Genomic DNA, 12,240 nt, shown 5'->3' with positions numbered 1-12,240 from the left:
AGTCTAAATGCAATCCGTGCGCTCGGGACCGGCACCGGCATTCCAATTAAACTCCGAAGTGGGCAGGGTCCGGCATTCGCAACTTGCCAATATCGGACCCCGATCAGTTACCAAGATCAAGTGGATTCATTCGCCGTTGGGCAAAAAAGACCCGACCATCGTCGGTGGTGGTCGTTGGTGTGCAGCGCGAGTGAAGTACCTTGTTCCGCCCCGAAGCCACCGGCGCCGGAGGGTTGGTTGTTACTTTTTTCGGTTCTGATGTTTGGTCGACCCGGAGCTAGAAAACGCATCAGAGAGATGCATCATTCTGTCCTTCCGCAAAAGCGGCGAGTGGTCCGCCGCCGTCACGGAAACCAGAAGAGCCAGTGTAACACTGTGTGTAAGTGGTATTGCATCCCCAACGCTTATCCTTTTGTCGCCGACGCTCTGGCTGGCCGGCTGGCTGGATGGACGGTGCGCTCCGAGCTGGGCAAGAATCCTGCGTCTCGTCGATCGTCGACCACAGGAATCGATTACCACCCGACGCGGGACGCTACAATGGATGGCGCACGGATACCGGAGTCACGTCAGCCACGTTGCATTTCAACCTGCCAACCGGTGGCTTCCGGTGGGAGGGATTCCACCATCCACCCAGCGGATGTTCGCTTTCTGACCGGCAACCTGGGGCAGCCCGCTTTCAAACTCGAGCCGCGTGAGCAGAAGAAGTCGGAAAAGTGCTCCGTGGAAAGTGCTTCGAAAATTAGTGTACATCAATCATTGTGTGCGCGTCTGTGCTGTACGTGCTCGCGCTCGGCATCGGATGCCATTGGTGCACATTCGATGCACGGAGCCCGGGGTCGTTGGTCAAAAGTAAGATTTATTCAATTATCCGGGTTCGCTCCGCGTTATTGGATTCTCGCGAGCGAGCCTCCCCGTTCGGTTATGGATTTGTTTCGAGCTGTAACATAAATCGTGTTTGCAGCACACACAAGCTGGGCTGATGTGGGCCCAGGTCAGAGTATTGGGACGTGCGCGGCTAATAGATAAGAGTGCGTGATGTTTAAAATAGCATACACAACAACCGACCGCAAAACTCTCGTCCCTCGTCGGAGAAACTAACCGGTCGGTAACGTAAACCGCGCGAAGTGTATCAATCTTGAATCCTGCAGTGTCCGGATGCGCGCACAACATACAAAGGATCTGCCGGGCTCCGGGTTTTCTAGCTCACACTCACTCGCCCTCTCTCATCGACGTTTCCATGGGGTGCGCGCGACCGATCGACGGCTGACCCGACGGTCGACGGCTGACCACATTTTCCGAGATCGGTTTTCATTTAATACGCAGCCTGCAATATTTATCATCAAAATAAATGGTGGTCGGCTGCCTGCGTCAGTGTGGCTATGCGTTCGGAAATGGCGTGAGCCGGGCGGTCCTTTTATCCCGCTGCCGGCCGCTGGTTGCATCGGGATAGGATGCACTTACCGTTGCCGTGGAGAGACAGAGTTACCGTAGAGTGCCCATCTAGAGAGGCCATTCGCGCAAAGGGGTGGGTCAGAGTGAGAAGGTGCGTTTGGTCGTACGGCATCCATGTAGCCCCGACGGGGTTGGATGTGATTTCCTCGATGCACTGTGCACAATCGATACACTGTGCACCGAGCCGATGCAACGAGCTTCACAAGAGCACTGTCCTTAGCGCCACTCGAAAGGATGTGCAAAGAAACGGCACTGGTGGGTCGGAACGGGGACAAAAAGTACACCCACAGACTACATGCCGCCGAGGCCGTGTAGAGGCTCAGGAACGCACAGGATCGCCGCGGGGGCTGCAACCACCCATTGCAATCAGTGATGCATCGAAGCATTTATCCCTGGGCCCGGGCTTTTCCTGAACGCGAAATCGATTCTGCCACTTGACTTCATATCCGGTTCTACGCACACCGTCACTGAACTTTCCGCTACTTGCTGCCCTCTCTCTCACTCGCTCTCTCTCGGTGTTGCTTTTATCTTTGGAAAAAGGATGACGCCCTTGCGCGTGTGACGGCTAAGTAAAAGCGTATGCTTGTGCGAACATACCTCCTGGTAGCCCGTAGCTGTTTGTGGTGCTGCTGCTACTGCTGCTGCACCTCGGTGCACCTGCATCGAGAGTGCATCGGATGTGATAGGGTTCTCGGCGAACCGTTCGCGCTTATTTTTTCCCGGCGTGTTTCGCCCCAGGATTATCGTGTTCGGCGATGGTGCGTGATGGTGATTTGCGTGCCCGTGGTTTGAATGTTAGATTTATGTATTTTGAATTTTGAACCTAAACTACTCCCTTGAACCATAGTGTAAATACAAATCTATGCCACGGTATGGTTTATGTGAATGCAAAAGTTATCGTAAAACTGCTCGAAAACTGCTAACTCCAACATCGTATCGATGCAATGTTCCGAAGTGATGCATTACTGACCTACTAAGGATGGAGTCGTAACATTTGATGGAAATGTACATGGTGTGCGTCCGATAAAAGGGATTTTCTTTCGATTGGCAGACGCAGGCCTACATTGATTCGTGCGTAAATTTGTGCATTAAGCTTTCGAGATTGATTTAATAAGAGTAACAATTACACATCCCGAAACACAGGTCTAGCAGAAACACCGAGATGTTACATCCGAGAGCTTCACACCGAATATAGTTTCTATTTAATCCGATCTCTCACGCGCATTTGGCGTATCTTTGAAACGTGTTTTTTTAAAGATTAAACAAGTTCAAATCGATCGGCGAAGCATATGTAATGGGAGATTCTCTTTTTTCCCATCGGATCTTGCACGCGTCGTTATCGGCAGCTTGGTTGTCAAGCAGCCCAAAACGTGCGCAGCATAGGAAATCGGATCCATCATATTTGTAAACGCGCAACGTCGTCATCATCGTCGTCGACGTTACAATCCTCTCGATAGCGGCGGTGGTCCCAGCGTTAAGCAAATAAGAATGCGCAGGATGTGCGACCTCTAACGCCGACGACGGATGGCGGCGGCACTGTTGGCGAGTCGAGCACCACCATCGTTAGCCGGTCCTGAACACTCCGACCTCCCCGGTGACTATCGTCTCGCAAAGCAATCAGTCAAATATTTTGCGATGAACATAAATAAACATACTTTTGCCTTACTCAAAGAGAGAGAGCGAGTGAGTTTTAGCCGAGACACTCCGTAGCCTGTTGGTGATAGGTTATGTATGCTTTATGCTTCCGTATTTTTGGATTCTCACGACAGGACGAACGAGAGTGGCACAACATATTTCTAGAACACCCAGAGGGGGGTCGGGGTCCAGAATAAAACTGCTACGAAGAGTAGTAGAACCGAACGGAGTCGGGTTGTGTTGGGAAAAAAACCCTCTCAATTCCTATATGGACCCGGCGAATATCGACGGGTAAGCCATCCGGGTTTTTTTTGCACTGATCCCAACTCTGATTTCTTTGCCAATCCGTTCGATAAACGGAACCCGCTGCCCCGACATTCCGCCAGCTGTGGGGCCGGAAAGAGCCGCCGGTCGCCGGAGGGTGCAAATCAAATCGAATCGCATATTGAAATATAGGGTTTCGGTTTCCATTTGGTAGTTCTGCAGGGATTTCGCGTCGTTATCATGTGAAGTTTATAAGGGATGATTTTTTTTCCCCTTTTTTTGCTGCCTCGTTTTTGCTCTCGCTCTCGCTCCATTCTCACTCGCATCCAGTTGCGCTATCCATTTCCGAGTTCGACGTGTTCGACGCCGCCGGGCACGCATCGTCAGCATTTTGTGTGTGCGGACACGCTGTCGTGATGTCGGCTGAATGCTGGCGCTTCCTTATCGAGTTTTGCCCGCTGATCGGGTTCGGAAGTGCCGTAGATCAAAAGGGAACATAAGTCTGGCTCGGTGCACCCGCCGTCGTGAGGACGTGGGAAATAAATTTTCATTTCCGTTATGGCCGATGGTGGCCGAGTTCTGAACTATTTCCTCCGAACCGCATATGTCAGTTTTGGGTGTTGCGAAATCCGGACCGTAGATTGGCTACGAACCAATTGGGGAGCTTAAACGATGAAATGATCAATCAAATATCTTGAGCATTAATACAAAACCCAGCTCCGTTCCGTTTCTTTATAAGGTTTCTGTGGTTGCCAAAGAACACCAAAGCCAAGTAGAACGTTAGACGTTCAATAATCGATGCAAGTAAATCCCATCCAACTTTTCACGGTACTCTCCGCACTGCCTGATTCAATTATCTAAAGTGCCGCCATTTTCGCAACCAATAACACAGCTTTCAACCTCTCCAGCCGCTCTCGGATGCCATTTCGATTTGCAATTGTCCGACCGACCGACCGACCGATCGTCGGACGAAGATTGTTTGTTTCGTTTGTATGTATCGCATATCGATTGTGAGACAGAGGCACATCCTTGGTATCGAGCTGCCGTCTTCGCCTTCTTCTGGGAAGTTTAGGATTTAATCCTCTTTACTGTTCCGATAGCAGCAAGACCAGCACACACCATCGAGATCCGCATCCGATAGACGTCTTCGTGTCTTGCTGCCAGCTGTTTCTATTAGTGTTCCATTCCGTTTTCCTCTGCCGTGGGCGTTCGCTTTCGATGCCAGTGGGAAGGTTTTCTTGGTAAAAATAATCATCCGGCTCTCAACGGGAAGGGGGCCAGCAGTTTGTAGCCGTTGTCGTTGCCCTGTGTCCTCGAATGGACGGGGTCGGTGCTTGTGTTTCTTCGTGATGGTATCGATACCACTTTTGGTCAATTATTTCCACACGTCGTCGACGGCGTCCTCTGCTTGCCGGGGGTTCGGGCGGTCGATTTGGAGCAAACTTTTTGCAGCAGCAAATTGTCGAGCCAAACGGCAGCTCGAGAAGGGGCGGGCCAACCTATTGGGGAAGCGAAGCAGTTGGGATCCGCCCGTTTACCGGCCACAGACGATGGTCCGTTGTTTGCCGGAGAAAAGGACCGGCTTACGGGTCTGGCGATGATGTTGATAATCGTAATCGTTTTGTTGATTGAGCGGTAAACAAGCATGCCAATAAGTGAGCTAATGTTGCAGAAAGCGGTTTTTTGGTAAGCTGTCTCTGTTCACGAACCGCTTCGGTTTTGTGTGATGTTAGTTCAAACCGACTACTACCGACCGGTAGCTAGTGGCGATGGGGAACTTTGTGAGAAGTACGATCTGGAAGGATCGATTTTGGAAAAACATTTCCACCATCGAACCAGAAGTCGCCACAAATTGTAAGCAAAATATTATAAAACATACAGTAACACAAGTCTTCTACAAAAGTCATTGAAACATAAAGGCTCATAATTATAAAGAAACGTTGTTTCGATGAAGTTTTTAAATGATTTTCATCGTAGCACCTCAAAAGGTTGTCCTCGTGACTCTCGAGCCATTCAGAAAAGAGAACTCTTCTTCGATCAATGTGGCGGAACAGACCAAAAATAAAATCACGAAAAAGCTGAACCATTTGTTAAAACAAGTGTTGTGCATGACTTCACAGCCTTCGGTATCCTGAGCCTCCAGTCGGGCCACCAAACTCTGTCCTGTGCGGTAGTGCGCTCTGGCAAAAACTTCGAAACTCTCGTACTACTGGAGAGCCGGGAAAAAAGCCATCCACCAGAAAAGGGCCACGGTTGCAGAGGCGCGTGTGGTGTGTACAATATTGCAGTTTGTTGAACATGCAGGTCACACCGATGTTTCGCCAGCACCACCCCGTGCTGCCCCGTGCCCTGCACCACTGGCTACCGTTTTTTCGGTCAAACCGTTTCTTCCGAGTTGTTGGTGCTCCTTTTATTTGCTTCCACATCGTCGCACAAAACAAGCGCACGAAAGCCGCTTGTGGAGTGCACGAAATCCGTGACATACAGACACGGGCACGGGGATTCCGCATCAACGCTGCTCACCAAACGGCAAACAAAAAACAGTGGTTCCGAAGGTCCGAACACATTTCGGCACCGAAAAGCTACAACCTGGTTTTATGTTGTTTGGGGGACGAAAATGAATGGTTCGGTTCGTTCGGTTGAGCTAAAAATTGAAAGCATAACCGAGCGGGAACCGACACTTTTCTCACGGTGCGCTGCACATCGTTTTGTTGATGATAGTTCTTTGGGAGGAGTCACTTTTTTTCATCTTCACGTTGACTGTCAGTAAAATGACGAATCACTTCCTGCGTGTGTGCGCATTGATGGAGGCAAAAAGAATATTGATCGATTGCTCAAACCTTCCGTGGTGCGTCCCGTAGTGCACTCACCTGATGGAAAGTTTGAATTGTAAAGTATTGGCCTAGGCATTGGGTTGTTCCGTGCCATGATGTTTCCGATGGAGGCGCCTGGTACGCCTGGTGAGAAATGCTCTTCTTCGCACGTGGTGCTGCACTTTGCTTGTGGCCCTTACTATGCAATCCTGATGTTCCGTTTCGTTTCCAATAGCCATTTGGATTAATACTAAAGTAATTTTGCAGTTAAAATCGGTAAACATTCTTCAGTTGCCTATGCACGATGGGTTCACTTCATAACATTAAAATTTCTCTGGAACATCACGAGTTAATATTGTTTAAGTAAGTGAGCTCTACATTATTACGGCCGGATGCATTATGCACGTAGAAATTTGCATCTTCCCGTCCGAGTACAAGGCTGTTGAAACCCATTCGTTTACCGAGCCCCAGGAACGGGTCTTCGCCTCTTTCTCTCTCGGGCTATCTCTCTGTGATCTTCACGGGTGGAAGCGTCAAGAAATCACTCGTTTCATTGCTATCACTGGCTGTCGACAAAAGGCTCCGCCGTAGCCGCAGCTGCACCCAGGGGAGTAGTGTAATTAAATTAAATTACACAAAACCCCATCCTTTGGTGTCCGGACCGACGCACCCCCTGCAGGGTGGGTGGGAGTGTTCTTTCTGCACCGAGAAGCAACCGAAGGAATATGCCGTCTTGGGAACGGTACCCCACACCCAGGACCGATGCTGGAAACTGCAGCGGCTGAAGGATTTATGTGTTTTGCAACATAAAGGCGAGAATCAACGGGTCTGTCGGGCTAGTGCTACGTGCCTCCAAGTCTAGGCCATAATAACTGTCTTGGGAGCCTCCAAGGAACAGACCCTCGGCGCCGGAGCCGGGACTTGAAGAAGTGGATATGGAGGGTTCTGGAGAAGACACAAATCAAGAAGTCGCCCCAACGACGAGCCTCATGACTGCAGGCGGCGGGCACAAAGTCGACACTTCCTTCCCGTAATGTAAACATCGTGGACGGAACGGACGGCTCTCCTGCACGGTTCTCGAACCCGCATAGAATGGACGGACTAGAGCAAGTTCCAGGACGCTTTCCCAACTCTAACCACAACTACACAACACATCCCCTCCAAGGCGGCCCACAGCTTCGAGGTCGGCCACGCACACCCACATCGCGCTATGGGCCGCCCTTTGGCCATTGTGAAACAAAGTAACTTAATCTGCTAACCAATTTCAAAGTCACTTATTATATTAACATCTTTATCTCGATACGAACGAGTTGCGCTCGCCGCCCGACCCCGACCCGTGGGAAGAATGTGTCGAGATCGCGCAGGATGTACGCCGGGGGGGGGGGGTCAGTTCCGTAGTGCACCACCACCGTTTGCCCTTCGTTTAGCCGTCGGTTTAGGTGCTAAAGATTTACAAACAGCTCTCGCCAGTGGTCGGTCGTTCGGTCGGTCGTCTTCTGGTCCGCCGGTCGCGTTGAGATTGGTTCCTGGAATTTCCGGCTTTGTGAAGTGGTATGATGACCCAGCCCTGCCCGGAAACCAGCTCACTCGCTCTGGCGTCTGGTGGGGCTTCGTGCCTCCTAAAACAAGCCACCCGACACCCGGCGGTTGGGGGTTTGTGCTCGGTTGCTGAAATGTTGCCATATTTTCTGCCCTTCCTGTGAAGCGGTTGCCTTTGCCCAGGAACGTAGCTGGCCGACCGGGAACGGGAAGTTGCTCAAATAACGCTTTAACGTAATTTGTACCCTGAGAGAACCAATGAACACTATCCGCCCCGCGTCCGTCCGTCTTGGTGTGCCTCCGGTCGAACTTTGGCCGCTTTGGTTGCTCGAAGGTTTTCCGGCCCCGACGATAACGATGACGGTGGCGACGGCGACGGCGATGATGATGATGATGGTGCTGCCGAGGCTCGCTCTGGCTGCCAAGGATCTTCGCGGTGGACCACCGTTTGGCTGGCCACCGGACTCTAGACCTCGGACTCGACGGTAGTTTGTCGGGAGAGAGAAAGGCCAACGGAGGCAGCAGAAAGTTCACAGATTTCGAATCGGGGTGCAGCTGGAGCTCCCTGGACACGGACACGGAGGCGAACGATGTGAAGCTAACTTGCTTAACTTGTGGTGCTGTAGCGATGTTTCGCAAGTGTCTAGTGGCCTTTTTTGTGTGCACACTGGCCGCCGGACTGGTACGGTGGCGAGAGCCCGATTGGTCGTTTAACAGGCACACGATACGGTAGTGCATATAATTCTTCATAAACCTTTTCCAGTTGCGCCGGTTGCCGGTTGTCGTGTTTTTGTTCTATCGTCACTTTATTCTACTTGTAACCTCGCCAGGGTTAACTAGTTTACAGAGAATGGATGTTTCTTGATATTTGTGCAAGTACTGGGCACCTCTCAAGTAGTATCATCTAATTAACACTATCACTTATTATACGATGTTTGAAAGATTAAGTCACTTATTGGACTTTCTTTCAATTATTCGTGTTTCATTCTTTTTTATCAACTCTTCTGTAGGACCTCGATTTTATTTGTTTGTTGAACTGCTGCTTTTAAATAGTCGGACGAATATTTATAATTTAAGTTTAGTTATCTGAAAATGGATTTACAAAGTTTCTTCAATTTTGGTCAAACAATCAACTTCTTCACGTTCCTTCGTAAAGTATCCACAGCTGCACAGTCATCGGTTACCGTCTTTGTTGCTTAAGACACACGATATTACGTCATCAGGAACTGGCCTGCCTGGAACACAAACACACACACGCTCACACAGACCGTGCGGTAATAGGTGCTAATAAGTAAATATCTGCCGCTCGGTCCGAATAAACTAATTTAAACGGAACAAAAGTTCGCTGCTCAATGAAATGGCCACTTGAGCAATCGCTTCGTTTCGCCGGACGCGGTCCTCATCCTCATCGAGCGAGCAGCAAACATACGGCCAGGATTGCCAGGATCAATGGCGGGGTCGGGTCGGGTGGTGGTCGGCCGCAGGAGACGAGTGTAAACTATTGCCGTACCGAGAGAAAGGGAAAGAGCGAGAATCCTGCCTGTCAGACCAGCATGTCGAGGCGATCCCCCCCCCCTCCCATAGCAGAAGAGGTTGTTCTAATCTGCCAGTCTGACCGCAACGACTACCGCCGCCACCGTTGCCGACTGTACTGCTCGGTTGGCTCCGGAGCGGAAAGAAGCAAACACATTTGCCGTCTACGAAGCCGAAGCCCACGTACACTGCCCACCCGGGGGAGGGCACACGTACACTCTCGGCACAGCACACATACCACCACCCCCGGTGGGGACGTGGGTTGTGGAACGGAAGGAAAACGATTACCAGATCGAATGAAAAGTTAGTTAAACATATATGAATAAGATATGAGCCGGCAGAGAGCGTGAGGAGCCGGTGGTGGCGTAGCGGACAGGGGTCTACTACATCGTAACGATCCGCTCCTCCTCCGTTGGCTTGGCCCGGTCCACCCCCACCTATTAAGTGGGGTGGGCGATAGGAAATGTAGGATAACCGCAACGGTAACGGTTCCGTTGGCCGCCGGGAGCGAAGGATAACTACGGAGGCGATTTGATGAAGCTGACAGCATAGCATGGCTAACGGAACCGGGCACCGGGGGGTTGGTGTGGACCACTTATGCTGCCTTTCGGAACATAAGATTATATGTAAAGAGGGAGAGCAGCCGGGGGATGGTAGTTCATTTGCCACCGTCGTCCGGGAGGACGCAGGCAAAAACCGCACACCATATCCGCTTTTCGATCATCATTTCTGTCTGCGGCTTTTGCGGGTTTTGTGGAGACCGCCCGGCGTGTGTGTGGAGTGGAGTGGTGAAGTGTGTACCGAGTTAACCACACTGGCCTCCAGTACTGTAACAGGCGAGTAAGAGAGAGAAAGAAAGGCTCCTTTTACGACTCGAGTTGAGTTGGGTACACAGTGTCTACGGAGCTTCTCTGAAGTGTGATACTTTGTGGTGCCTGCCAGCGAGAGTTAAGTCAGGTCCTTCGCCACAGTCAGATAGCATCTCGCCGGAGCCAGAGTCATTGTTGCGCTCGCCACGTCGCCGATCGATTCCCATCCCATGCCCGGGAATTGTTGTTGTTGTGCCCGAACGGTGATTTACACCATCTATTGATTAGCAAACGAGAGGGTCTCTGTGTGGAAAAACTCGAATTGGGCCAGAGTCGGCGGGGTTTGGGCGAAAGATCGATTGACCCGCAGTATGTTAGACGACCGACCCCGGGGGATGGTTCGATCTCGGGCGAAAGTTGTTCTCCTCTTCGCAGACTCCGCAAGGAGGCTACTCTCTGGTCCGCTGCAGGAGGTCGTATGCAGTTTACGATGCCCTTTGTAGCAGCGTGTGGTGTCCCCCGATTTATAAGGGTGGGTGGCGTCCATTTCCGGGTCATTTCAACCCCACAAAGGAGCCCATCGATTGTTGGCCCGCTTCAAAGTTTCCCTTGTGGCGCTAATCTTGTTTACGGCTGCTGGTTTCAGTGCAATCTCTCTCGCTCTTCCATTTTCTCTCTCGTTCGCTCTTGATTATTAATTTAAAATTGAAATAAATGCTGTCTGTGGAAATTGATACGATAAATGGAGGCGCCTCGGCTTGCCGCCTACCGTCGTTTATCGTGCCTTTGTGACTGGATCATTGTGACCCAGGTACATTAATAATGCACACAAACATGTGGTTGAATTGCATTTCATTTCATAAACAGACACACCGAGAGCCATACGGTCGGCAAGTGGTTAGGTTGTTTATTAACGGTGCGACCACAGGAGATTGGAATCGTCGGAAGTTAAGAAGTTAATTTATTCCAATTTCATCTCTCAACATGGATGGGGCCATTAATTGAATTTGTGTTCCAATACGGAATAAGTATATTTGATAACTCAAAATATTGCTGATTATTCATCTTGCAATCTGAGTCTAAAACGTGCGCAGAAATACAGTAGCTAGCGAGACAAAGTTTTTACTTGAACATTTTAATAGTATGTGAAAATATAAAAGTATGTGAAAAAATGCAATCGTTGGACTATAATTTGAGGTTTTAAGAGCAAACTTTGTGGTTCTAAGAGCAAATTGAGCAAAAAGCTTCGATTATTCGCATCTCTTACACCGATGTAAGTACGACAGCAATTTAGATAATTTATATTAGCAATATTGGCATGATTTTTAATATGTTTTGATGTTCAAACTGCAGAATTAAGGGTGAGAAACACACGACGGTGAACTCAAAGCCATTAATGCTAAATATTGCAGAACGTCAAATGGCCATAAGTGGAAGTTGTATTGGTAGAAGACTCATTGTAATTTTACAAAATCCATTCAATTAATCACAACAATAACATAACATAATATTGTGTTAGCAAAATGGAGTCCATTGGGAAAAATATACTTGGCTTTGCAGGCTTCAATAATCCCTAAAGAAAGCGCAATTAAAATTTTCGTAATTTAATCATTGCTTTTGACTGATCTCTGATGGACTTACATCAATGTTTCATCCTCGTGTTTCATAAAATCTGTTTTCTTTGTTGACACGGCCACGTGTTTGACAGACACGGTTGTTGTCGCCAGCCACTGTGGCTTCCCATGACTCCTTCCAAGTTCCCCTACATTACGTCCCCGGAGTAGGATGGATGGAGCGCCCGAAAATCGATGATACACCCGTCGGCCGAGCTTTTCTTCGCCATCAGCTGCCTTTTCGACACCGTTTCGACGGAAACTGTTTTCCCTCCGATATCGATTCCGGCCCGATCCACCCGATGACGGGGCGGGAGGATGCCGGAGGGGGGGGACCATGTTGTGAAAATAAAATTTGTTCCGTTGATTTATTTCAACGCTCAACGTGGCGAACCCTTTCCCCGTGTGCGCTCGTCACCGTCACCACCGGGCACATCGTCGTGTGTCGTGGGCTGAAGTGGTTGATTCCTGACGGGCTACGCGCCACCACACACATACACACACACACACTTTCACACGGCCCATCAAACTCCCCGGAAATGCTGCTCTGCTTTCCATGTTTGTGGGCCCCCTCTTTGCTGC

The 12,240-nt window shown here is 49.9% G+C and overlaps 1 protein-coding gene across 2 annotated transcripts in view; it reads right to left on the bottom strand.

Moving 5' to 3' along the window:
• Nucleotides 1-12,240, bottom strand: part of LOC131211703 (protein groucho) — a 150,997-nt gene that overhangs the window by 84,979 nt on the left and 53,778 nt on the right. The gene's annotated exons all lie outside the window — the stretch shown is intronic.

This window comes from Anopheles bellator, chromosome 2 (assembly GCF_943735745.2).
Source record: "Anopheles bellator chromosome 2, idAnoBellAS_SP24_06.2, whole genome shotgun sequence".
NCBI classification, from domain to species: domain Eukaryota; kingdom Metazoa; phylum Arthropoda; class Insecta; order Diptera; family Culicidae; genus Anopheles; species Anopheles bellator.
Note: the sequence above shows the minus strand (reverse complement) of the source record. Positions and strands in the feature narration are given on the sequence as shown.